We start from the raw sequence: 26,480 nt of genomic DNA on the forward strand, positions 1-26,480 counted from the left end.
TTGTACTTCTCCCATCAACTCTTGCATGCATCACCTTCTTTAGCAGACAACCATTTTCCATTCTCTCAACATGGCCAAACCACCTCAACACATTCATATCCACTCTAGCCGCTAACTCATTTCTTACACCCGTTCTCTCCCTGACCACTTCGTTCCTAACCCTATCTACTCGAGATACACCAGCCATACTCCTTAGACACTTCATCTCAAACACATTCAATTTCTGTCTCTCCATCACTTTCATTCCCCACAACTCCGATCCATACATCACAGTTGGTACAATCACTTTCTCATATAGAACTCTCTTTACATTCATGCCCAACCCTCTATTTTTTACTACTCCCTTAACTGCCCCCAACACTTTGCAACCTTCATTCACTCTCTGACGTACATCTGCTTCCACTCCACCATTTGCTGCAACAACAGACCCCAAGTACTTAAACTGATCCACCTCCTCAAGTAACTCTCCATTCAACATGACATTCAACCTTGCACCACCTTCCCTTCTCGTACATCTCATAACCTTACTCTTACCCACATTAACTCTCAACTTCCTTCTCTCACACACCCTTCCAAATTCTGTCACTAGTCGGTCAAGCTTCTCTTCTGTGTCTGCTACCAGTACAGTATCATCCGCAAACAACAACTGATTTACCTCCCATTCATGATCATTCTCTCCTACCAGTTTTAATCCTCGTCCAAGCACTCGAGCATTCACCTCTCTCACCACTCCATCAACATACAAGTTAAACAACCACGGCGACATCACACATCCCTGTCTCAGCCCCACTCTCACCGGAAACCAATCACTCACTTCATTTCCTATTCTAACACATGCTTTACTACCTTTGTATAAACTTTTCACTGCTTGCAACAACCTTCCACCAACTCCATATAACCTCATCACATTCCACATTGCTTCCCTATCAACTCTATCATATGCTTTCTCCAGATCCATAAACGCAACATACACCTCCTTACCTTTTGCTAAATATTTCTCGCATATCTGCCTAACTGTAAAAATCTGATTCATACAACCCCTACCTCTTCTAAAACCACCCTCTACTTCCAAGATTGCATTCTCTGTTTTATCCTTAATCCTTTTAATCAACACTCTACCATACACTTTTCCAACTACACTCAACAAACTAATACCTCTTGAATTACAACACTCATGCACATCTCCCTTACCCTTATATAGTGGTACAATACATGCACAAACCCAATCTACTGGTACCATTGACAACACAAAACACATATTAAACAATCTCACCAACCATTCAAGTACAGTCACACCCCCTTCCTTCAACATCTCAGCTTTCACACCATCCATACCAGATGCTTTTCCTACTCTCGTTTCATCTAGTGCTCTCCTCACTTCCTCTATTGTAATCTCTCTCTCATTCTCATCTCCCATCACTGGCACCTCAACACCTGGAACAGCAATTATATCTGCCTCCCTATTATCCTCAACATTCAGCAAACTTTCAAAATATTCCGCCCACCTTTTCCTTGCCTCCTCTCCTTTTAACAACCTTCCATTTCCATCTTTCACTGTCTCTTCAATTCTTGCGCCGGCCTTCCTTACTCTCTTCACTTCTTTCCAAAACTTCTTCTTATTCTCTTCATATGACTGACCCAGTCCCTGACCCCACCTCAGGTCAGCTGCCCTCTTTGCCTCACGTACCTTGCGCTTTATTTCCACCTTTTTCTCTCTATATTTTTCATACTTCTCTATACTATTACTCTGCAGCCATTCTTCAAAAGCCCTCTTTTTCTCTTCCACTTTTACCTTCACTCCTTCATTCCACCATTCACTGCCCTTCCTCATGCTGCCTCCAACAACCTTCTTCCCACATACATCACTTGCAATCCCAACAAAATTTTCTTTTACTAACTTCCACTCCTCCTCTAAATTACCAGTTTCTCTTACTCTCACCTCGTCATATGCCATTTTCAACCTTTCCTGATATTTACTTTTTACCCCCGGTTTTATCAGCTCTTCAACCCTCACTACCTCCCTTTTACATCCACCTACTCTATTCCCCCACTCTTTTGCTACAACTAATTTTCCTTCCACCAAAAAATGATCAGACATACCGTTAGCCATACCCCTAAACACGTGCACGTCTTTCAATCTTCCAAACATTCTTTTAGTTATCAACACATAATCCATTAATGCCCTTTCTACTACTCTTCCATTTGCCACTCTTACCCATGTATACTTATTTTTATCTTTCTATTTAAAGAAGCTAGCACTTATTACCATCTCTTGCTCAACACACATATCTACCAGTCTCTCACCACTCTCATTTTCACCTGGTACGCCCTACTTACCAATAAGTCTTAATCGCCACTTCTAAGTCAAGATTCAAAGGCATATGTTTGAATCGTGGCTCATGTAGATGCTCCTCTTAGATGCTATTCCCTCTGAGATATAAGTAATCTAAAGGAAGAGAGATTTGTGACTTGATATTAAAAGTAAAATTAGTCACTACTTTGCTTTTGACACACATACACACACACATATATATATACATATATATATGTATATATATGCATATATATATATATATATATATATATATATATATATATATATATATATATATATATATATATATATATATATAGATATAGATATAGATATAGATATAGATATAGATATAGATATATATGTATATATACGAGGTATATATATCTCACATATTGGATATACTCATTGAATTAATTATTATTATTATTATTATTATTATTGTTATTATTATTATTATTATTATTATTATTATTATTATTATTATTATTATTATTACATGCCTACCCATATCATAGAGGGAAAACAGAATACACTAAGCCTAAAGGAGCAAAGTGCCGAAAAAGAAGGAGAGAAATGAAAAGAAATTGTAAAAGAGAAATAAAAAATATATAAAAGTAACATTAAAAAGCACGGCTATGCACAGAGAAATGGAAACTATGAGAATAAAGCATCTAAGGCCCTTCTGTTAAGCCTGCCTAGCACACCTTTAAAAAAAAGGAATTACAAGATGAGGAGGAAATTGTCTTAAATTTTCTCAAACAACAGAACTCTTAACACTAGTCATTGGGAAGAGCAAATATAGATAACGCTGATTAGATTTTGGAACATCCTCCAAGAAGAGCTTCATTCTTTTAACCTCGCCCATTGGAAAAAAATCACCACTGAACAGTAACAGTAGCTACCTGTTTAAGTGAAAGTGTAAGGTGTTGTATACTTGGTGTTGTCAGATGTGTAAGGAAAGAGGAGAAAGCCTAAAGAATATCCCAAACCTTTCGGTGTAAGTGTAGCCAAAGAAAAGAGCCGCAACTGGTCAGTCCTTAAAGAATCTTATAACTCTCTATGGGTAGTATCTCAACGGGTGGCTGATGCCTTGACCAACCAACTAACTATTTATAAAGATAAATAAGAATTAATACATAATGAAATAAATCAATGTAAGCCTCTCTCAAGTTTAGAAACGTTTATTATATTGGAACCATCTTGGGTAAAACAGCTAAATGTGACTCTCTAAGATAACTTAGCAACGAAAAATAGTAACATAATTTATTTTACTGATTACTTGTTGTTATTTGGTTACACGGAATGATTTTGATTTGACTATATGGAGGGTATTGATTTTATAAATGTTAATTGGTCATGTTCTTATTTAATTTATATTCCGCCCAACAGCTCTGAAAAAACTGTCAAATATACACGTTTTTAAGCGAAATGTGTAATTATTTATTATGCAAAAATATTATTTTATGAAAGGAAGCATTTCATAACTCCCAGTTAACTTGAGGAAGTAACTTTCTTTGCATGTATTGTATACGGAATTTCATGTCTGTGTCTTAACGCACACTTACAGCCCGGGTTGATAATATCTAGATCAGTGTTCAGGCGTCAGTGATCATTGAATGCGATGTAACGTCTACTGACTTTAGTGCTTCAGTCAGTCACATCCGCATTGGTAGTCGCTCTTATGAACTCTGCTTTCGATGTCTGATGGGAAGATAAGAAAGATTATTTAACGAGTCATGGCATTCACATGAGAATGAAATGGATGATAGCAATAGACTGATTTAGAAGTAGAGTTAGAACACTGAAGACAAGCGGTATTTGCAATGTGGAGTTCATACGCATGCGTGTATACATGCACATTTATACGCATTTATTACATTAGTATTAAATGTTTGTGTACAACACGTGTGTTAGTTAAAGGAATGCCAGAAATTATGAAAAACCTGCCCAGATAGGGTTGTTCCTTTCTAGGTAAAAAGAGGAATATGTGATTTACAAGTTGAAGAATTAGACTGTATATGTTGTGTCTAGGTAATTTTGTTCGTGACCAGGAGTAGATATTCAGAGAATGTGCCATTGCCTAATGGTAATTATCTAAATAACACTACGTAAAGAGCCTACTGATCTCAATTCTCCCTCCTCGTGTCTGCAGTGTCCTTTTATGCATTAGCTGTGATTAATAGCTTACTTGCCGCCCTCCCCCCCCCCCTCTCTCTCTCTCTCTCTCTCTCTCTCTCTCTCTCTCTCTCTCTCTCTCTCTCTCTCTCTCTCTCTCTCTCTCTCTCTCCACATGGGAAGAAAATAAATTTTTAATTATTATATAAGTTAAACATCAAACTCTTGCATAATCATTTGAAATTCAGTTTCATGAATAAGTGCCTTGGAATATCTCAACCCTCATAATATGTTTACTCAAAATAGAAGCTTTTGCATTGCAACTAGTTAATCTTTAGCTTAAAGCTAGGTTATTTTCAAATTTGGTGACTCCAGAATACATTAACCTCAGTATTTACTAAGGATGAAATTAATTCATTGGCTTTATGGCTCGGTAGCACACACACACACACACACACACACACACACACACACACACACACACAAACTGTTATCTTATGAGTCATCCATAGATGCCAAAAAGGCTCGTGTCTCGAGACGTCGAAAGCTTGAACTTCTCTTAAGAATTCTGATCTCAGAATGTCATGAACTCGCCCAATTAGGTCGACTTATGTATACTCAGGGTCGACTTTTAGATCATCTTAATACGGTTTTACCCTGGTGATTTTCAAATATAGTTCTAATAGAATTTTCTGGAAATGATAGCAAATTTTGTGACTTGAATAGCTTGAGAATAACTTGGAACATTTTCCTTGAGTAGGTTAGCAGGATTTTCGAGAATTCGGTGGTGGCATTCTTCAATTAAGAATTGATTTACGTATTTTGAAATATGTCTCGTATTGGATGATAATGTTAGATGCAATGCCATCTCAAAAGGATCTCTTTGTATATATATATATATATATATATATATATATATATATATATATATATATATATATATATATATATATATATATATTGACAGTATACATACACACATAAATAAATAAATGATATATATATATATATATATATATATATACATACACACACACACACACACACACATATATATATATATATATATATATATATATATATATATATATATATATATATATATATATATATATATATATATATATATATATATATATATATATATATATATATATATATATATATATATATATATATATATATATATATATATATATATATATATATGAATAGACAATGTCTTAGTGGCGTCCAGAAATCGAAGATAGTTTCTCTTCTGACAGAATGCCCTGCAGATAGTTTTCAGGATAACAGCAGAAATACATTTACTTTTCCCCATTTATTTTGTAATTCCAAGACTCAATGTAGTCCTGAAGAAGGGTCGCAAAGTGATCCGAAACACGTATCGAAACTAAACAATAAAACGAGAAAATTAAATGTATTTGTGCTGTTATCCTGAAAACTACCTGCAGGACATTCATAAATATCAGTCTGTATCCCCTAACAGGTGGTGCTTCTGAGAATAACAACATAAGTTATTGCCATATTCATGATTCAGCTGCTGAATCATGGATGAACCTCCTGTGAAGTAAAAGTTTTACAACGTTGGTCACTTCACACACCTACATAGGAGGGTCTTCATCAGTGTGTGGAACGTCCTTACAAACACACACGAGCGCGCACGCACAAACAATGGTTTATTTACTCATATTAGGCCATTCGAGAGATAGTTGAATAAGGAAAAAAATCAGAGAGATTTACAGTAAGCTTTATTATCCTCATAATATGCCATTTGATAACCTCAATTTTGCACCCCTCTACATCCCCTGATTTGGCCGCCTTTTTTATATAATAGCTGAAAATAAATTGGAAATAATCTATATAATATTCTCTATAAGATTCTTCTGTTCATTTTTTTAATAAATTACACCGTTTTGGTGACAGAGTTGTTAAAATGCTCGTACCTTGTTTTTCATACTCCCTGTTTCCTTGTTGCCTTAGATAGCTTCGAAAATGGTCTCCCAAGGGTGGCCCTACTCCTTTATTCTGGCTTAAGACAAATACTGAATACTCATTGGTGGAGTTACCGCCCTTGCACCCAGCCATCCACCCAAAACGTGAAGTTATCAATCGTAGTCATTCCTATACCAATTCTTGCTGCATCGTTAAAAATATTGTTTTCTGTGATAGTGTTAATCTTCTTGCTGTGTATTGCATGACAAGCTATCTAATTTTTAGGAAAATCATGAAATCTAGTCGGGTTATTTTGTCGAATGATTGGAAGATAACGGCTAGCATTGAAATATTATGCTATTCTCTTCTGATTATTCTATTTAATGAGATGCTTCACTCTCTGGCATTAGGAAGTTTTTTTTTTACTGTGGCATCAATAGGATGATCACAGTCATCTTCATCAATACCAATGTCAGCATTTAAACACAACATACCCTTGTAAGAAACATATCACAGAACATTTTAAGCCTTCCCTTTTACAGCTGTAGGTGGTAGTCATGTATCCTTTAATGCATTTGCATGTTATGATGTTTAGCAGATCTGGAGGAGCAGAGTCTTTATCGGTAATGACTGGTACCAGTCATTTTGAGTCACATTGTACAGGTGGCAAGTCATTTCCCAACCACTTCTGCATTTGGTGATACTTACGAAAGGTACGAAATCGAACAGCCACATCTGTTGGAGCCAAAGAAGCCAAAGTAAATTTGATTTTATTCCCTGACTGAACAAGACAACGATATCTTGAATCACAAAAGAATTCACATTCATTTGTCACGTATAACTGAAGAATGAAAGCGTCTCCTACTTCAACAATCTTCGCAGGTTCAGCAGATGGTTCTTTAAACGTTGCAACAAAATCTTTTAGTTCTTCATGCTTTTCCAACAGGCTTATGAACATCTGTTTTCTTGTCTGAGAAATGCAAAAGCAGCGTCAAAAAACTAAATGCATGTAAGAAAAGAATGTTGTCTTTGATGACTGGTCCAAATTTCATAGAGTTTACTTTCTGTATTTCTTTTGCCTGGTTTTAAGATGTATATGTTTGGCTTGCATCCACCCATGGCTGTAGGGATAATTAAGAAGTCTATAGCTTCTACTATTGTAACTGATTCAGCTTTGGTAGACTCTTCAGCGGCAGTAGCAATAATCAATATATCTGGATCTTTAGTTGCCTATTTTACAGAAAACCCCTCAATGCTCAATTTAGTGACGAGCATTGTGGTAAACCAAGAAATTTCCGTCTTGTAATTTAAGACGATAATTTTAACAAAGCAATTGAAAGTGTCTGGAATAAGTGAATCCAAGTTAGTTTTTTTAAAATTATGGTGGTGAATACTGGTAAATTTCATACTCTTGTGGCCTTATATCTACAGCAATTGTTTTGGCAGCTGTATTTAGAATACGAAGTTGCTCTTACTTCTCATCATAACATATGAGCTTTTCATTTCAAACATTAGTCAGATTCATGTTCCTTATGTCACAAGATATTGTTGTTCACACAAACAACATCTTGTCCATATCTTTTAGCCAGTTCAGATTTCATATTTTTATTAGTTGGTTGCTCACCCTTATAAAAAAAAAAAAAAAACTCTCATTTAAGTAAATTAGCATTCCTCTCAACTTTTCTCCAGATAGTTAAAAGGATGAGTCATTGATTATAATCTGTAGAACTTTTTGGACGACCACGTTTCATACTAGATGTACGGTAGAAATTCTTCTTGCTGGCTAAATGGTATCTTGCCCCAGCAGCAACTAATCAACTATGGGAGTACATACAGGTTTTCCCCAATCACCATTTCTCATTTTACCAACTTTCAGAATAGTATTCCTAACATGAAGGGTCTCTGTGTGATGCACAAATTCACAATCACTTGACTTTTTTTTTTTTTTTTTTTTTTTTTTCCAAAAACTTATATGACGCTTCTTTTCCTCATAAAAATTCCACCATGATCAAAATCAAACTCTGACTCTACAGTAGACTTCACAAAAAATATTAGCGTGGAAAATTTTAGCAATCTTTTTTATACACTCTCCTACATTTGTCATGCACTTTCACACATTTAATTCCTCTTAAGTGAAAATATTTTCCCTCTTTCTACCTAATACTATAGATTATCAGTGTCTTTACATCTTTTTTAGAATTATTATTGAATTTTCAAGTAATAGATCGCAAAGAGTTGTTGTTGATGGGCACCATAGTGAGTATAGGAATGTGATATCTGGTGTTAGTCGAGGTAGTGTTCTTGGCCCATTACTTTTCACAGTATATACACATGATATGAGGTTTGGTCTATAAAATGAGCTTGTTGAATGTGCAGATGATGCTACACTCTTTGGATCAATTCCATCCCCGGAATGTTGATCTGGGGTTGCTGAATCCCTTAATAGAGATCTAGCTAAAATTAGGGCATGGTGCAAATTATGGGGCATGAAGTTGAATCCTAACAAAACTCAAAGTATGATTGTAACTAGGTCCAGGACAGTGGCTACTCAACACCCGCATCTCAGCATTGATAATGTTTCTTTAACACTGTATGACTCTTTTGAAATTGTAGGTATGATTCTCGACAGAAAATTTACTTTTGAGAAACACTTTAGGTCTGTGTCTTCTTCAGTTGCACAAAAGATTGGCTTATTGAGAAAGCCTTTTAAGATTTTCGGTGATCAATCTATTCTGAAGAAGTGTTTTAATTCTTTCTTTCTACCTTGTTTTGAGTATTGTTCTCCTTTCTAGTCTTCAGGTGGTTATTCTCATCTTATTTTTTGGGACAGGGACTTATAGTGTATTAAATTTCTTATTTCTGATCTAGATATTAATCTATAACACCGTTATTCAATTAGTTAGTTATGCACATTGCATAAAATTTTTCATAATTCTGATCATCCTTTACATTCAGATATTCCCGAACATTTCCATCCTGTTCGTAATACTAGGCATGCAGTTAATTCTATTATCCAGGCCTTCTCCATCATGAGGCTCAATACTACACAGTATTCAAGAAGTTTTATTCCAGCTGTAACCAAGTTGTGGAATGATCTTCCTAATCGGGTAGTTGAATTAATAGAATTCAAAAAATTCAAACTTGCAGCAAATGTTTATATGTTGAACAGGTTGACATGAGTCTTTTTATAGTTTATATATGAAATATCTGTTTTGATGTTGTTACTGTTTATGAAAAATTTTATTCCAATTGTACATTATTTCTCATATCATTTATTTATTTCCTTATTTCCTTTCCTCACTGGGCTATTTTTCCCTGTTGGAGCCCTTGGGCTTATGGTATCTTGCTTTTCCAACTAGGGTTGTAACGTAGCTAGTAATATTATTATTATTATTATTATTATTATTATTATTATTATTATTATTATTATTATTATTATTATTATTACTTACCAAGCCAAAACCCTAGTTGAAAAAACAGGATGGTATAAGCTCAAAGGCTCCAACAGGAAAAATAGCCCACTGAAGAAAGGAAATAATGAAACTACAAGAGAATTAATAAAAAAATTGAATAAAATATTTAAAAACAGCAACAACATTAAAATATTTTTTTATATATAATCTACAAAACTTTAAAAAAAAACAAGAGGAAGAGAAAAAAGATAGAATAGTGTGGCCGAGTGTACCCTTAAATAAGAGAACTCTACCCCAAGACAGTGAAGACCATGGTACAGAGGCTATGGCACTATCCAAGACTAGAGAACAAAGGTTTGATTTTGGATTTTCCTTCTCCTAGAAGAGCTAAAGAGTCTCTTCTACCCTTACCAAGAGGAAAGTAAGCACAGAACGATTACATTGCAGTAGGTAACCTCTTGAGCGAGGAAAAATTGTTTAGTAATCTGATTGTTGTCAGGTGTAAGAAGGTAGAGAAAAATACGTAAAGAATAGGCCAAATTATTCGGGAAATGTATAGGCAAAAGGAAAATGAGCTGTAATCAGAGAGGGACCCCAATTACTCTCTAGCGGTAGTATTTCAACGTGTGGGGGGAGCCCTGGCAAACCTTCTACCTACAATAATAATAATAATAATAATAATAATAATAATAATAATAATAATAATAATAATAATAATAATAATAATAATAATAATAATAATAATAATAATAATAAGGAATCACTTAGGTTAACTGTTTCTTTTCGTAGTCCTGAAACTAAAGAAAAACAACAATTGACCCAAGAACTTATGGAATTTTTATTTTAATATTGCATGCAAGAAAAGTTACCGCGTGATATTCGGATACGGGATAGAAAATAGAAAAAAAACATCTGACATTTTCGCACCTCTGGTACCAAAATGGTGTAATGTATCACAAAACAAGAATAGATTAATTTTTGTAGGAAATTTTCCGCTAAAGTGAGTCTCATGCGTATCATTTGCATAAAGCTGGGTTTTCCGTCATTTTTTTAAAGCTGGGTTTTATGGTTTTTATTAACAACCAATATTCTTATCCGAACTGATGCGTCCATCTTCTATTAGAAAGAATTATTTCACTCCAGCCATTCAGTTTCCAATTAATTTTACGTGCACAAAATTTCTCTATTTATTATTATTGTTTTATATATTTTTTTTCTCTTATGGAGTTCACAATTTTATACCCTAATCTTATATTTTTGGCCTAAAAATTTCTATTAGGCCTGGCATGAAACCATTCTATAATTAACAACAACAATCTTTTTTAATTTTCCTTTTTTTTTTTTAAATGAAGTCACTTTGATTTTCGTTTTTGATTGGCAAAAGAATGTCATTTAATGAAACTCTTGAGAACATGGCTATTTTAAGTAGTTCACTTGCTAATGTTAGTTTGTGGGCCAAATAAGTATTAGGGCCAATTAAGTAGTTTGTTCCACCTCCTTGGTAACTTTAGTTTGATTTTACCAGCAGGTTCATAGGGCATATAAAACACTATTTTCACTTCTTGTCATTGGCTCAACCTGGCAGGTAATTTTGACCAGTCTTTTGTAGGCGATGTGTCGTTCAAAAACCCAATTTTATGGCTTTACATTAGTCAGCTAGGAACGCTTTTCTTGGATTTCCCGGTTGCCTCAAATGGTTGGATACGTTAGAGTATGTATGGACATAACTGAAACAGTATATATATATATATATATATATATATATATATATATATATATATATATATATATATATATATATATATATATATATATATATATATATATATATACTGTTAATTCTTTTGAAAATTAATTTTTATTCCATGTTATTCCAGATTGTTTTGAATTTCCAGCTGAAAAAAAACGTGTACAACATTTAAAACTCTAAATATGTCATGTGTTTTCAAGTTATATGTTTATGTGCTATAACAAGTGATTTCCAAGAAGATAGCGGTTTTATTGTAACTTGAAATAATAATTTGACCCTCATTTGAGCACTATAAAAATGAATTTAAGATGAATAGATAAAGTGGTGATAGTTATACCATATACAATAACAAGAACGTATCTATAATGTAGCTGTGTTTTCATATACATATTTTCACTGTAATAATGTCACATCTCTTGAAGACTGTTGTAGCAAAGCATGATAAATACATGTTCACTTTTTATCCTGTAAGTGTTCTGTCTTCATCACTCAAGTCAGTTTTGATCCTGTCAGTGTTCAGATTGTTGTTTTAGTCAGTGCACCCACAAGCATGTGCACTCTTTCGACTGTGATCATTTCTATAGTTACGGCAGACGAGTTTTAACAATACTCCAGAAGCAGGTTGTTGATCCGTCCAGCAGATCAAGATCAAGATGTTGCTGTCAATCGCATCCTAGCGATGGCCATATGGATTGGGTATCAGGGCATCTGAATTCAGAGACCGATACCAAATGAGTAATTGGCTCGTGCAACATGGTACCTCAAAGCATATTTGATGTGTGGAAGATGACAACTTCGAGCATTTTTGCTGCAGAACAGTTTGTGCCTAATGCTGTCTGTGTCTTCTCCTTTATACCCATACAGGAAGCATATGCATATCATTCCTTGTAGCCACTCTTCTTTGTACTCAAACGAGTTACCAACCTTCTGCAAAGCATTGCACAGATCTAGATCATATTCCAGTAGCTGGAATGCCTGCCTCTTGCCTTTCCCTGCAAATGATCTTGTGCTATCAAATCCTGTCAAGGCATGCATTCCTGGTAATACTTTGCACACGCCCTCGCCAAGTGAATGTCCAATATCACTGTTGTCAATGTATCTCTGCCTCTGTTTTGCCCCTGTACAGAATAAAATTCTTGAAAGCGTTTGGCTACTTAAAGCACAGGACTAGCTCAGTGACATCTGTATCTGGAAACCTGATTACAATGCATGAAGCAGGATTTGCGTGTTTTCTTGCTAAGTCCACAGTTCATGCAGTCCACTACATATGATGTCATCTTCCCTTACAGGCAGCTCGAGACCCTCTATGCCATTGATGGTGTAGTGTGTGACAAATTCTCTAAACATTTTGATGTATTGTAGCTGCTGCCTAACATTCACTAGGAATATTGCCAGGTTTGTGTTGTTAGTACCATCAAGTAGGTATATTTTCCAGTGGTAAGGACACTTCTGATCCCCTCCCTGAATAGTACCTGCAGCACCACACTTTGCTCTCTCAATATTCTTGATAGAGATCTCAGGTTATTGGACCATAATCAGGTTAGTTCTGGTCCTCTCTAGATATGAATGCATATTAATGAGCTGGAATATGTCCTTAGGTCATTCTATCAAAGATCCAAACAGCAATGCTGGAGCATCTTCAACTGATTCAGCCTTTTCTTCCAAGATGTGCAGCAGCTTGGCCTTGACAGTTTTTTTTTTTTTTTTTTTTTTCTTTTTTTTAAGAATATCAACTGGAGTAACAAGAGACCATATCAAAGGTCTTGGTAGATACTTTAAGATCTCGTGCATATTCATCTACCAATACTGAGCTAATACATCCGTCCTAGAAATTAACTCTCTGTAAGTCTTGATGATTATGCCCCTCGCTGGTGACTTGTATCTTTTTAACTTGACCAGATTACCAATTGTCTGCTAGTTAGATTTTGGCCGTAGAGTAAAAAGTTGACTTTACTTGTTTGTAGCCTCTTCTCCACAAAAGTGACAAAAGCCTCATTGCTCTTCTGCTGTACAGTGAGTAGTTTCATATGTTATCCTGTCATCTGCATTCATTCCTGATTCAATGTTAAGGACTGATTTACTGATAGATGAATTCACCCAGCTATCGGTTATGTCTATACCTCTGTGCACATCATCATCCTTCGTCATTTGTGGGACACTGGAGTCTTTGTGGTGGTTGGTCTCAACATCATATAGTCCTACCATTTCTCCATCGTTAGATTGATCCCCAGTGCAGGCGAATGCCACCAATTCCTTCCTTAGTCTTGAAGTCCCTGTTGAGTATTGTTTAATCGTCTGGTCTACATGTACTTGAGCAAATGCGGTTGCGGCTGCATATGACTGAAAATTGACCATCCTCAAGCAAACCATTGGCACTGGGGTTAGTCTGTTGTTACAGTACCATCTCGTACCGATAGACTGACAGGTACAAAGCGTAGTTGCTTCTGTTGCATGTAAAGATCCGTCTCAGCATGTTTTCGAATGGAGCCCAGGGATCTCCAGGCTCTCTCTTGTATTGCCTATGTGAGTCTCAGCAACAAAGAAACCAGATCTATATATGAGATCCAGTAGCCAGCTAGCTTCTCTCTTTTGGTTTGACAAAATATATCGAAGAGTTCCTGCAGTTTTATTATTCCATCTATCATCAGCATGGCAGAGAATGCTTCTGCACAGTGGTTTCTGTATACTCAATCCAGCTCTTCTCGGACAGTTTCATATTCACTCCTTTCATTCTCTTTCTTCTATTCATGAACGGATTTCAAGTCATGCCATTGCATTGCTTGCATCATGATCTTATGTAGCCGCAGAGTCCTGTTATACTGACGACCCTCAAGGATCCTAAAGACAGAGCCAGCTGCAACAATACCTGCTTCAATAAGAATGTCTGACAACCCAGCATCCCCATATCTCTTGCCAAGGATATCTAGGAAGGTCATGGCTTTGTGGAATGCTCCCATCCTAGACACAACATTTGGGAATTCCTGTGGTAGTTTTCACAGGAATTCTTGAATTTTAGCATAGATTGTGAGAGCCATAACAATGATGATTTCTTCCTGACCAAGCTTTCTCCCCATCTAAATGGATTGCATCGTGAGGGTGTAAACTGTGGAGAGCACAGTGGGAGATGCCTCAATGACTGGGCAGGGCAGTACCCAATGACATTAAGAGCTTGAATGTTATTCTTGGCAGCTACATGGAATCCAGACCAACCTGGAACTAACTGCTGTTGTATGGGTGTATTATTATCATCATCATCATGCTGGCTTCTCAGTATGCACCAAGCGGTGTCCTTCTATCTAATGAAACTCATCCCCATGGTTTGGAAACTGGAAACATCAGATCATAACTTGTGATAGCCATGTTGCCAAGACTGCATCACTTCCCAGAATTATGTGGTAGTATTTTGCTGGGCTGTGCAGTGCATTATTTCCTCTTTCTTCTCGTAGACATTATACCTGACGTAGCTGTAGTATAAGCAGCAGGAGAAAGAGGAGGAAACTGATCTCTGAATGGTGATCCTATTGGTACAGTGTGTAGTGCCATGCCACTAAGTATCTCTACGCTTATATTATTGTTACCCCAACACAAGAACAATGGTATATTTGGCTGTATGTTAGAGGTAACACAAGATGCTTGGTTGTCTTCACTCTTCCGCCTGAAACACAGTGTAGTGAATCCTGGTCAATTTACATGACCAGCCAATGATTTAGTCTTACAACTTTAACCTTTCTACGTAAAGTCTCTTTAGTGTCATTTCTGCATAGTATCCATGCCAAGAGGCTCAGGGTTATTAACATTGTTCTCTTTCAGGTCTTCAGTTGTTGGTGGTCATGGTTTGGTTCCGGACAGCCATTAATTCTGCTCTGATAATTTGTGTATATCTAAACACTTGATTTACCTTGTTGGGTTCATCCAACCTAAATGCAGGTACTGGCTGAACGTCACTCATGGCAGCTGCTGAAACTGCTACGTCCACTGCCTGACTAATAGATACATTCTTTGGGAAGTCGATGTCAGTCTCAATCTATTTTTGTGGCTGCCAGAATGACAGTCTACTGCAATCTGGCTTTGAGATTTCAGTCTTGTAATTCATTCCATTGATACCAAAATCTGGCAGCAGGTCAATGTAAAAGTCCTGTAGGTCTGTCATCTTCATGACATCCAGACATTCAAAAATCTTCTCATGCACAATACTCACTAGCTGGATGAAGGTTAATTCATATCCATCACAGGCCTCGGTATCTTTCTCTTTACACCACTGGTATGGCTAATATAGCATGTTTTGTGATGTTTCACCTCAGTGGCAATCAGGTCTTTTCCTCTTATTTTCAGTAGAATGTATCCATCAACTTTTTGCTCTGCAGCTACTAAAAGTGCCTTTTTGACTCCTCGGTCATAGATTACATAAAATTTTCATGTTTTCTTATAGACAGACATTGAGATGAATGATCAAGTGTTTCAAGGTTCATCTTTCTCAGCAGTCTTTTCCTGGGGGTCTTGTTTGTAGAGGTCTGGTAGCGTGGATAATGATAACCATCAGCAGGGTCTTACACATAGTGTTTGTTAAGATGTCTGTGTAAAGCATCTTTGCGCTGTTCTGCACTCACGAAGTTTCGTCCAACTTTGTACTGTGATCGGAGTTGCTACCAGAAACAGATATCACATGGCTCAAACACTGCTTCTAGTCTGGTTCCTGACTATAAATGTATATAAGATACACCGAATGATAATAAAAGTATATGGAATACACCGAATAATGATAAAAGTATATGGAATACACCGAATAATGATAAAAGTATATAAGATACACCAAAAATCCATTTTGATACCAATTTTGCTTGTGCTGACGGTGCAATATTTTCTATGAAATCATCTGAAATCTGCTATAAACATTGTAATAATAAAAGAAACATTGAATGACACTTGGCTATATATCAGAAATACTAGTAATAAGACTTTTCCGCCTAAAAATAGAAAAATTTAAGCATAACGTGGTAGAGCAATTGAATTTTCATAGAAATAAACTAAACAATATAATCATTTTTGTTTCAGTTATGTAAATATATACGTATCCAACCATTTGAAAAAGAAAAGTGTTCCTAGCTGACCGATGTAAAGCCATGGAATCGGCTTTTTAACCGACCCATCGCTTACAAAAGGGTCTAATAAAAATGACAAGTGAAAATGGTGTCTTATATGACCTAGGAACTTTTGGTAACATCAAACTAAAGTTGCAATGGGGGTGCAACAACAGTGCGCAATTTCCAATATGTAACACGCACCTGACAAGGCGACTTAGTGATAGGAAATTATTTATGTACAGATGCTTATGATCTATTATTATTATTATTATTATTATTAACTGCTAAGCTACAACCCTAGCTGGAAAAGCACAATGCTATAAGCCCAGGGGCTCCAACAGGGAAAATAGCTCAGTGAGGAAAGGAAAAAAAAGGAAAATTAAATTTTTAAGAAGAGTAACAACATTAAAATAAATATCTCCTATATAAAATATAAACACTTTAACAAAACAAGATGAAGAGAAATAAGATAGAATAGTGTGCCCGAGTGTACCCTCAAGCAAGAGAACTCTAACCCAAGGCAGTGGAAGACCATGGTACAGAGGTTATGGCACTACCCAAGACTAGAGAACAATGGTTTGATTTTGGAGTGTCCTTCTCCTAGAAGAGCTGCTTACCATAGCTAAAGAGTCTCTTCTACCCTTACCAAGAGGAAAGTTGCCACTGAAAAATTTCAGAGCAGTAACCCCATGGGTGAAGAATTGTTTGGTAATCTTAAGTGTTGTCAGGTGTATGAGGACAGCAGAGAATATGTAAAGAATATGCCAGACTATTCGGTGTGTGTAGGCAAAAGGGAAAATGAACCGTAACCAGAGAGAAGGATCCAAAGTAGTACTGTCTGGCCAGTCAATGGACCCCATAACTCTCTAGCGGTAGTATCTCAACGGGCGGCTGGTGCCCTGGCCAACCTAATATCTTTCAAAATACTATTGAAGCAATTTATTATTTTTCCTCTATCAGCGTTTATTTAGTCTATGATGAATAGAAAAATATATATATTGCCTAATTATCAGATTCAATCTGTGTTTGTGTGGATTATGTATACATATATATATACACACACATGTATGTGTGTATATATATATATATATATATATATATATATATATATATATATATATATATACATATATATATATATATATATATATATATATATATATATATATATATACACATATATATATATATATATATATATATATATATATATATATATATATATATATATACACACACATATATATATGTATATATATATATATATATACATATATATATATATATATATATATATATATATATACAGATATATAGATATGCATTTATATGTGCGTACGATGTATGCGTGTGTTTTGTATTCAAAATTGTAATCATTATAGATGGTTTTAAATGGTAAAGAAAATCAAACTTCGTAAAATTAGTTTAAGTACAGTTAACATCTTTACTTTTATCTTCAATTTCGCACTCCTTCCTTGCAAACATTTATCTAGTCAGAAGGGAACACGACTGATAATGTATTCGGTCTAACAGTCCCTCCATGCCAACGCTCTGATGAGCGGGCAATTATCATGACGCGTTATCAGTGAGCGTTCTGTGAGATGCACGTTGCTATTAATATCATATATTTTAGAAGATATCGCTTACTGCTCTTTATACCAGTTTTGTTCAATTCTTGCAAGCAACAAGTCTTGAAAGTAAGGGATGTTATGTTGATGCAGGGTATCAGCACTAAGAAACTAAAATTAGTCTTGTTTGGCAGGTAGCACGATTAGCTGTTGCTGGCGTTTCACCACTATCAAGCCTCATCGTTTGGCTTTATTTTGTTAAAGAGAGAAAGTTGACGTATGGTGAAGCAGTTTTGATAATTATCCTTCCTTAAGGCGGAATCAGTAAGGCTTTGATATATTTCACTTTGCTCTATTTGATTGTGTTCTTATCATTTAATCTTTACTTTTGAAACGCCGATAAAAGTAAAATTGACTACTTCAGGTTTGTCAGATATGCACACCTGAAACTTATAACTCAACGTCTTGACTTTTTCTTTTGATAAGAAATGATGAAATCAAATCATCTATCTGTGTTTAGGTGATATGAGACTTCAGTGATTAAACTTCTAAATAGCAGAACAGTAAACTACCTACTGTATAAAGGTAAAGATAGACTGCCCATATAGCATAAAATTAAACTTTTTATGAAGCAGAAAAATAAACTACTCATACAACAGATAAATACTGCTTATATAGCATAAAAGTAGACTCTTTATGAAAAAATTAACTTCTTATAAAGCAGAAATTAGACTGCCTATATAACCTGGCAGAAAAGTGAATTGTTTCTAAAGTATAAAAGTACAATGCTCATAAAGGAGAAAATAGTATGTTTATATAACAGAAAAGTAAATTATTTAGAAAGAAGAAAAGTAATCTGCTTATAAAGCAGAAAGTAAACTGCTTACATAGCAGAAATGATAAGAATAAACTTTATATAAAGCAGAAAATACAATACTTATATAGCAGAAAAGTAAACTGTTTATAAAGCAGAAAATAGACAACTTACGTAACATAAAAGTAAATTGTTTATGAAGCTGAAAATTAACTGCTTAAAAGCAAGAAAATAGACTGCTTATATAGCAAAAGAGTAAAATGTTTATTAACAGGAAATAAAACTGCTTATAAAGCTAAAAACAAAGGATGCTTTTATAGCAAAAAATTAAGCTGTAGAAAAGTAAACTTCTTATAAAGAAGTAAATAGAATGCTTTTATAACATAAAAGATAACTGTTTATAAGAAGAAAATTAAACTGTTTGTAAAGAAGTAAAGTAAACTGCTTATAAAGCAGAAAATAGACGGATTTATAGCAGAAAAGTAAACTGTTTATAACAAGTAAAGTAAGCTGTTTATAAAGAAGAAAAGTAAACTGTTTATAAAGAAGAAGAGTAAACTGATTATAAAGCAGAAAAGTAAACTGTTTCTATTCTTGAAATATTTTAATTATTAATTACTTTTCTTGTAGTTTCCTTATTTCCTTTCCTCAATGGCCTATTTTCCCTGTTGAAGCTCTCGGGCTTATAGCCTTCTGCTTTTCCAATTAGGGTTCTAGCTTAGCAAGTAATAATAATAATAATAATAATAATAATAATAATAATAATAATAATAATAATAATAATAATAATAATAATAATAATAATAATAATAATAATCTAGATCCTTGTCTAGATCTTTGTACTTCGTCTCTCTCTCCAACTACTCATCCCGTCATCCTGCGGTTTGAAAGTAGAATATCTGAGAAAAATTTCTTAGATGACTTTTGATAGAAAAAGCAGCAGTCTTTCGCTTGTAATCAAAATAAAATTTATTAGATGTTGAATCTATGTACTTCGAAATATTAACTTTTCTAAATTAAGAAGAAATCGCAGAGTAACTGGAACTGATAAAGAGATATAAGACCCTGATACTGCATTTAATATTTCTTCTTTGAACACTTTTCCGTAATCTCAATTCTTAGAATGATTTTTACGCTTTTCGTGGGTCATCTTTCACTTACTCTCACACAGAAAAAAATGAAGAAATTGAATGGAACTCGCCATCATGGTTTGGGAGTACCGCATGGTGCACATTTGCTATGTCCACATATACATACGTGTGTGTGTGCGTGTATATATATATATATATATATATATATATATATATATATATATATATATATATATATATATATATACATATATATATATATATATATATATATATATATATATATATATATATATATATGTATATATATATGCATATATATACATACATATATATATATATATATATATATATATATATATATATATATATATATATATATATATATATATACATATTTATGTATGTATGTACATACATACATACATACATACATACTTATATGATACCCCAGGACATGAGACCGAAATTAAAAGAAGGATAAGCGTGGGAAGCTTTTGGTAAACAAAATGAGATTATAAAGTTTAAAATGCTATTTTCTCCAAAAAGAAGAGTATTTAATTAGATGGTCCTACCAGTATTAACTTATGTTTCTGAAAGTTGAAGCCTTACTAAAGCCTTAGAACATACGCTAATTACAACTTAAAGAGTAATGGAAATAGTAACGATAGGAATAACGCTAAGAGACAGAAAAAGAGCAATCTAAAGTAGAGGATATTCTAACAACATGTAAAAAAAAAAAATGGACATGGGCAGCACATATAATGAGAATGACAAATAATAGAATAGGTCCCTAGAGATTATAAAAGGAGCAGTTTAAGAAAGAGAAGACGATGGATTGGCTAGCTAAGAAGATTTGCGGATATAGACTGACATAAAAAGACCATAAACCGAGGGGATTGGAAGGACATATCTAAGGCCTTTGCCCTGCAGTGGACGAGTTACAGCTGATGATGATGATGACTTATATTTATAATATATATGTGCAAGTATGTATACATATGCAAACATCTGTGTATAAAATGCATATTCCTATGTATGTTTATATATATATATATATATATATATATATATATATATATATATATATATATATATATATATATATATATATATAAATGTTTATATGCGTATAGGCAAATATTTAAGTGTATACATATTTATTCATACGTATGTGTATATATATATATATATATATATATATAAATATATATGTATATATATATATGTGTGTGTATATATATATATATATATATATATATATATATATATATATATATATATATATATATTCGTATATGTAATTTTATACATGAATATTCTCAGTGTAATTTGAGTATACGCAAATTATGAACAATTAATTGGACTTGCCCCATATTTTTCAGAATGTCACATTAAGAAAGAAATGCCCATATTCTCTTCAATGTTCCTGTGATTGTTATGTGTAGTCAGTCATGCATACTTGAATAAAAAAGTTTTAAGATATTAGTAAAATTATTAAGAAATTGTTATTCAGCTCATATTTCAGATTCCTGTTGTAATAAACCTGTAAAGTATTTCATATGAAAGATATCTAAGAAACTAATTTATAAAAAAGGGCACGTTGTTTATTTTATTTGACTCGCTTGTTGTCTATCGAACCCGGAGAACAAAAACATTCAGTATAAATTCAATTTTACTATGAGATACAAAAGGGAACATCTTATGGAAAACTATCTTAAGAGGAATTGCATAATTTTTTTTTTGTAAAATGCTGGTGTATAAAAAGTGATCCATTTTATTTGAGTCATGCGAGCAAGGAATTAGAAATCATAACAGCTTGACATAAATATTATGGTAAAACAGACCAAAAGGATAACAAAAGAATAACATTCTTGTTTTCCCGCCTTTATGGAAAAATTTATGATAATAGTAATAATATTTCTAGGTACCCTTTACAAGCTGCAATAATTCAACAAACCAATTAGGATATTTCCTAGGTCTATCTGACCTTCATCCCATTCTGTGCAAGATGTTCGAAGGAGGTTTAAAAGAGACACTAATTAATCAATACCATTAAAATTATGGTAATTTGGTTAATACGGTATCTGAATTTATCCAGGATAGCTGTGCGTCAGATCAACCTCAAAATTAAAAAATATATGCATCCTTAAAATTGTTATTAATCAATATAATTTCAGTTTCTACACATACACTTACGGTATATATATATATATATATATATATATATATATATATATATATATATATAATATATATATATATATATATATATATATATATATATATATATATATATATATATATGTATGTATATATATATATATATATATATATATATATATATATATATATATATATATATATATATATATATATATATATATATATATGATAGTAATAATAATAATGATAATAATAATATGAGGAATTTGGGATATGATTTGTAAACTTATGTTCCAAGTACTTGAAAAAAATAAAAATCATAAAGATATATACCTTTACTGGAAATCTATTTTGAAGGACCTTTTGTGCGTTACCACACAAGTACAAGAAAATCTACACTAATATGTCTCCAAATATTGTTGTCGATTCCATGAATATAAATTAGTAATTCTACCTAATAACGTTACTTAATCTTTATCAGTTATATTTAAGATAAAACAGAAAATCGTTTGATATTATCATACAAGTTTGTAAAAGTCCTTAAGTTATGTAGAAAACACTTCACTGCCTTGTCAAGTTAAAATGTTTGTTTATAATGATAGGTAAAAAATGCTTTTATAAGCGAAAGATATGTATTATTGGTGATAACACCTGACACTATATTTGATAAGCTTAGATTACAGTCTGTATTGTTTCAAGTATTTTCCATAAGTCTCATCACCAGAAAGTAAGATGGCATTATGTTGGTGACATAGTAGACAAACTCCTTTAAAAGTGAACTGACGTTAAGGTCGCCTGTCATTGAGCAAGGTAATTGAAATATGTGTATAAAAAGGATTTTTTCATAGGATGTGCTGCAGACTGCTTTATTAATTTGTTTTTTTTAGTGTGAAGTAGATAATTAAACAATGAAACTATATATGAAAACGAACTTCTTGTTGGTACAAATAATCATAATGGAGACAAGAAAATTAAGTGTTTTTTTTTTAGGAAAGACAAATTCTTTGTACTGTTAGATTAGTATGAAAGTAAATGGACACTTTCTGTTATATGTTGGAAACTGCATAGGCGTTGCTCTTTCTACAAAGAAGAAACAAGAATGTAGTTATAGAGATGTTTATAGAATGGAATCAAGCTTACATGTGATGTGTGTGTACGTTTGTGAGAGAGAGAGAGAGAGAGAGAGAGAGAGAGAGAGAGAGAGAGAGAGAGAGAGAGAGAGGGGGGGGGGGCTCTAACTGTCATTTGGAAGCTGACTTAGTCTATTGTCGGTGGGTTTTGATGTCCGTTCGACTTTTATTGCTTGGAATTGCATCGTGACGTCATGGAGTGACCCCCACGCGGATGCCCAATGATTGCCAAGAGGTATCGGGTTCATGATGCCCACATCGAGCTCATGTGTCACCGTTGCATTGTCTTGCATTGTGGTACGCACAAAAGAAGGTGTGGGTACAGACGATGCTTTCTATGAAAGAACAGCTCCAGCCATTTTTGTTGTTAAGGCGCATCACAGGGCATATGCATGTGTAAGGTACCACAAGTTTACGACCCCAGTACGCTTTCGTTCAGTGCAAAATGCAGTCATTTGTATAAGGAATGAGAAGTCTTGTTACCGTGTGGTTTTAAGCTGGGAATTCTCTTAGGCAGTACTTTTTTTATGTAATATAAGGTCAATTTCTTGGGGTATTTTTTTTTTCTTTTTTTTTTTCTTTTTGATATATGTGTTTTGAGGAAAGGATTTTTTATTTATTTATTTTTCTTTTTTTTGGGGGGAGGGGTAATATGTGTTTTGAGGAAAGGGAGGCTACAGCAGGTATGGTGTGTAACCTTTGGGCCCGGTGACCATTTTACAGTTCAGAAAACAACTTCCAAATACCAAGGTTTTATTGATATTCTCATTAGTTCTTACATTATACGATAAATATACACACAGACACACACACACACACACACACATATATATATATATATATATATATATATATATATATATATATATATATATATATATATATATATATATATGTATATATATATATATATATATATATGTAAATATATAAATATATATATATATATGTGTGTGTGTATATATATATATATATATATATATATATATATATATATATATATATACATATATGTATATATATATGTATATATATATATATATATATATATATATATATATATATACACACACACACACACATATATATATATATATATATATATATATATATATATATATATATATATATATATATATATATATACACACATATATATATAGTCAAAGTATTGGCCTTGGTTTGTTGATTTGATTTGTGGCTATCCTTATAGAAATTGGATTTTGTGGAAGGGTTGTTTTATGTGTTCACTTTTGCTTTTCTGGTTTTAGTATAAATAAGCTGCCCTTAAAAATTTGAGTCGCTGGTGTCTATACTTATGACTGGTACTGAAATATCCTGCTAGATCTTCATTCGTAAAAGCCGCAATTATTTTTCATTTGAATAAAGAACTAAGTAATAAAAACACAAGTTAACGGTAATGAGGTCTTTAGGCCTTTTTATTTTATGAATATTGGACATTGCTTCATGAAACAACATTGAATGACGAGATGATATCCATTAAATGTCCTTCTTTACTTAGATATTACAGGAATTAAAAAAAAAAAAATCAAGGAGTTTTAATCTGCTTATAGAGATAAAAAAGAAATTTCCCGAAGATCTCACAGATAATAAGGTTCTTACATGTGTGTAGTGATTCGTGGTAATGTGCGGCAACTGTTTTGTGACGTCTGAATTACACTTAACATTACGCAAATCTTAAATCTTTAGCACTCCAATGTTAAATCATCTCGTTTGCTATATCATAAAGCTAGGAATTGACCAATATCGCTTCCATTTGATATTCCAAAGTCAATAAGTCCTTGATTGGCCTTAAAGTCTTAGATAATTCTCAATAAGATTCTAGAGATTTGGTCCATTCCTAACGGGATATTAGTTTTTTGCGATCGTTTCTTGAGAATTTTAAGTGTCTTGTAATCAAATTTGAGGGATTTTAATTTTCAAGGCTATACAGACAATCCTATAATCTTCTCAGGAGATTCCAGATCCTAAAGTTATTCCTGTATGTGAAATCGTGAAACTCCACACTCAACAAGAATCCCAAAAGAAGTTCTATGGAGACGTGACTTCGCTGTTTTACTGCATTTCATGCACTGCGAAACAGTATACGTTTTGGGATATTGTGGTTCTATAAAAAGAATACTTGATTATATAAATATTCTACTATTTTAATGGTAATTGCCTTGGCCACCGCTTTTAGCTTGTTTGCATACGGTAGTCTATATTCAATAAGTATCTGAAATAAAAGCATTATGGTTTAGAAGGAATTTTGTTTTACTTCATCCATCCTCTCTCTCTCTCTCTCTCTCTCTCTCTCTCTCTCTCTCTCTCTCTCTCTCTCTCTCTCTCTCTCTCTCTCTCATGTATATATATATATATATATATATATATATATATATATATATATATATATATATATATATGTATATATATAAATATGTATATATATATATATATATATATATATATATATATATATATATATATATATATATATATATATATATATATATATATATATATATGTGTGTGTGTGTGTGTGTGTGTGTGTGAGAGTAATGTTTGTGCTTGTGATTTAACTTGTGTAACTGTATATATACTTACTATCAATATTAAGCACTAACAGATCTCTGGAACTTTTCTGTTTTCAATAATTTATAAACCAATTATTGTTCGTAGATACAAGGCAGAACTGTGGAGACGGGATGAGACCATGTATGTTCCCTCTTACGTCATTCTCCCTTTCATTGTTTTCAGTGGACTACACATCATACATACATACATACATATATATATATATATATATATATATATATATATATATATATATATATATATATATATATATACAAGTATATATATATATATATATATATATATATATATATATATATATATATATATATATATATATATAGATAGATATAATTTTGCGTTGTATTCAAGGTCTGGAATTGTAAGTAATCTCACAGGATAGAAAATATTTGGAACCTTACTGTTAGTATATATACACAACCTATTACAAATATTCCTGTTCATGTTCATATATCAGCCAGCATTGTTTTCGTAAATTCGTTTGTCGTTCCTGTTAGTAACAACT

General features: G+C 33.1%; 1 protein-coding gene across 8 annotated transcripts in view; it reads left to right on the forward strand.

Annotated features, from left to right (window-relative positions):
* LOC137645814 (uncharacterized) overlaps positions 1-26,480 on the forward strand; it is a 605,492-nt gene that overhangs the window by 47,366 nt on the left and 531,646 nt on the right. The window contains exon 1 of one of the 8 annotated variants that reach the window (XM_068378772.1): positions 22,965-23,060. The exons of 5 other annotated variants lie outside the window; for them this stretch is intronic. The gene's annotated coding sequence lies outside the window, so the exon portion shown is untranslated. Of the gene's footprint in view, positions 1-22,964; positions 23,061-26,480 lie in introns of those variants that run through there. 2 more of the 8 variants (XM_068378779.1, XM_068378774.1) reach the window with 2 other exon arrangements.

This window comes from Palaemon carinicauda, chromosome 8 (genome assembly GCF_036898095.1).
Source record: "Palaemon carinicauda isolate YSFRI2023 chromosome 8, ASM3689809v2, whole genome shotgun sequence".
Lineage (NCBI taxonomy): Eukaryota > Metazoa > Arthropoda > Malacostraca > Decapoda > Palaemonidae > Palaemon > Palaemon carinicauda.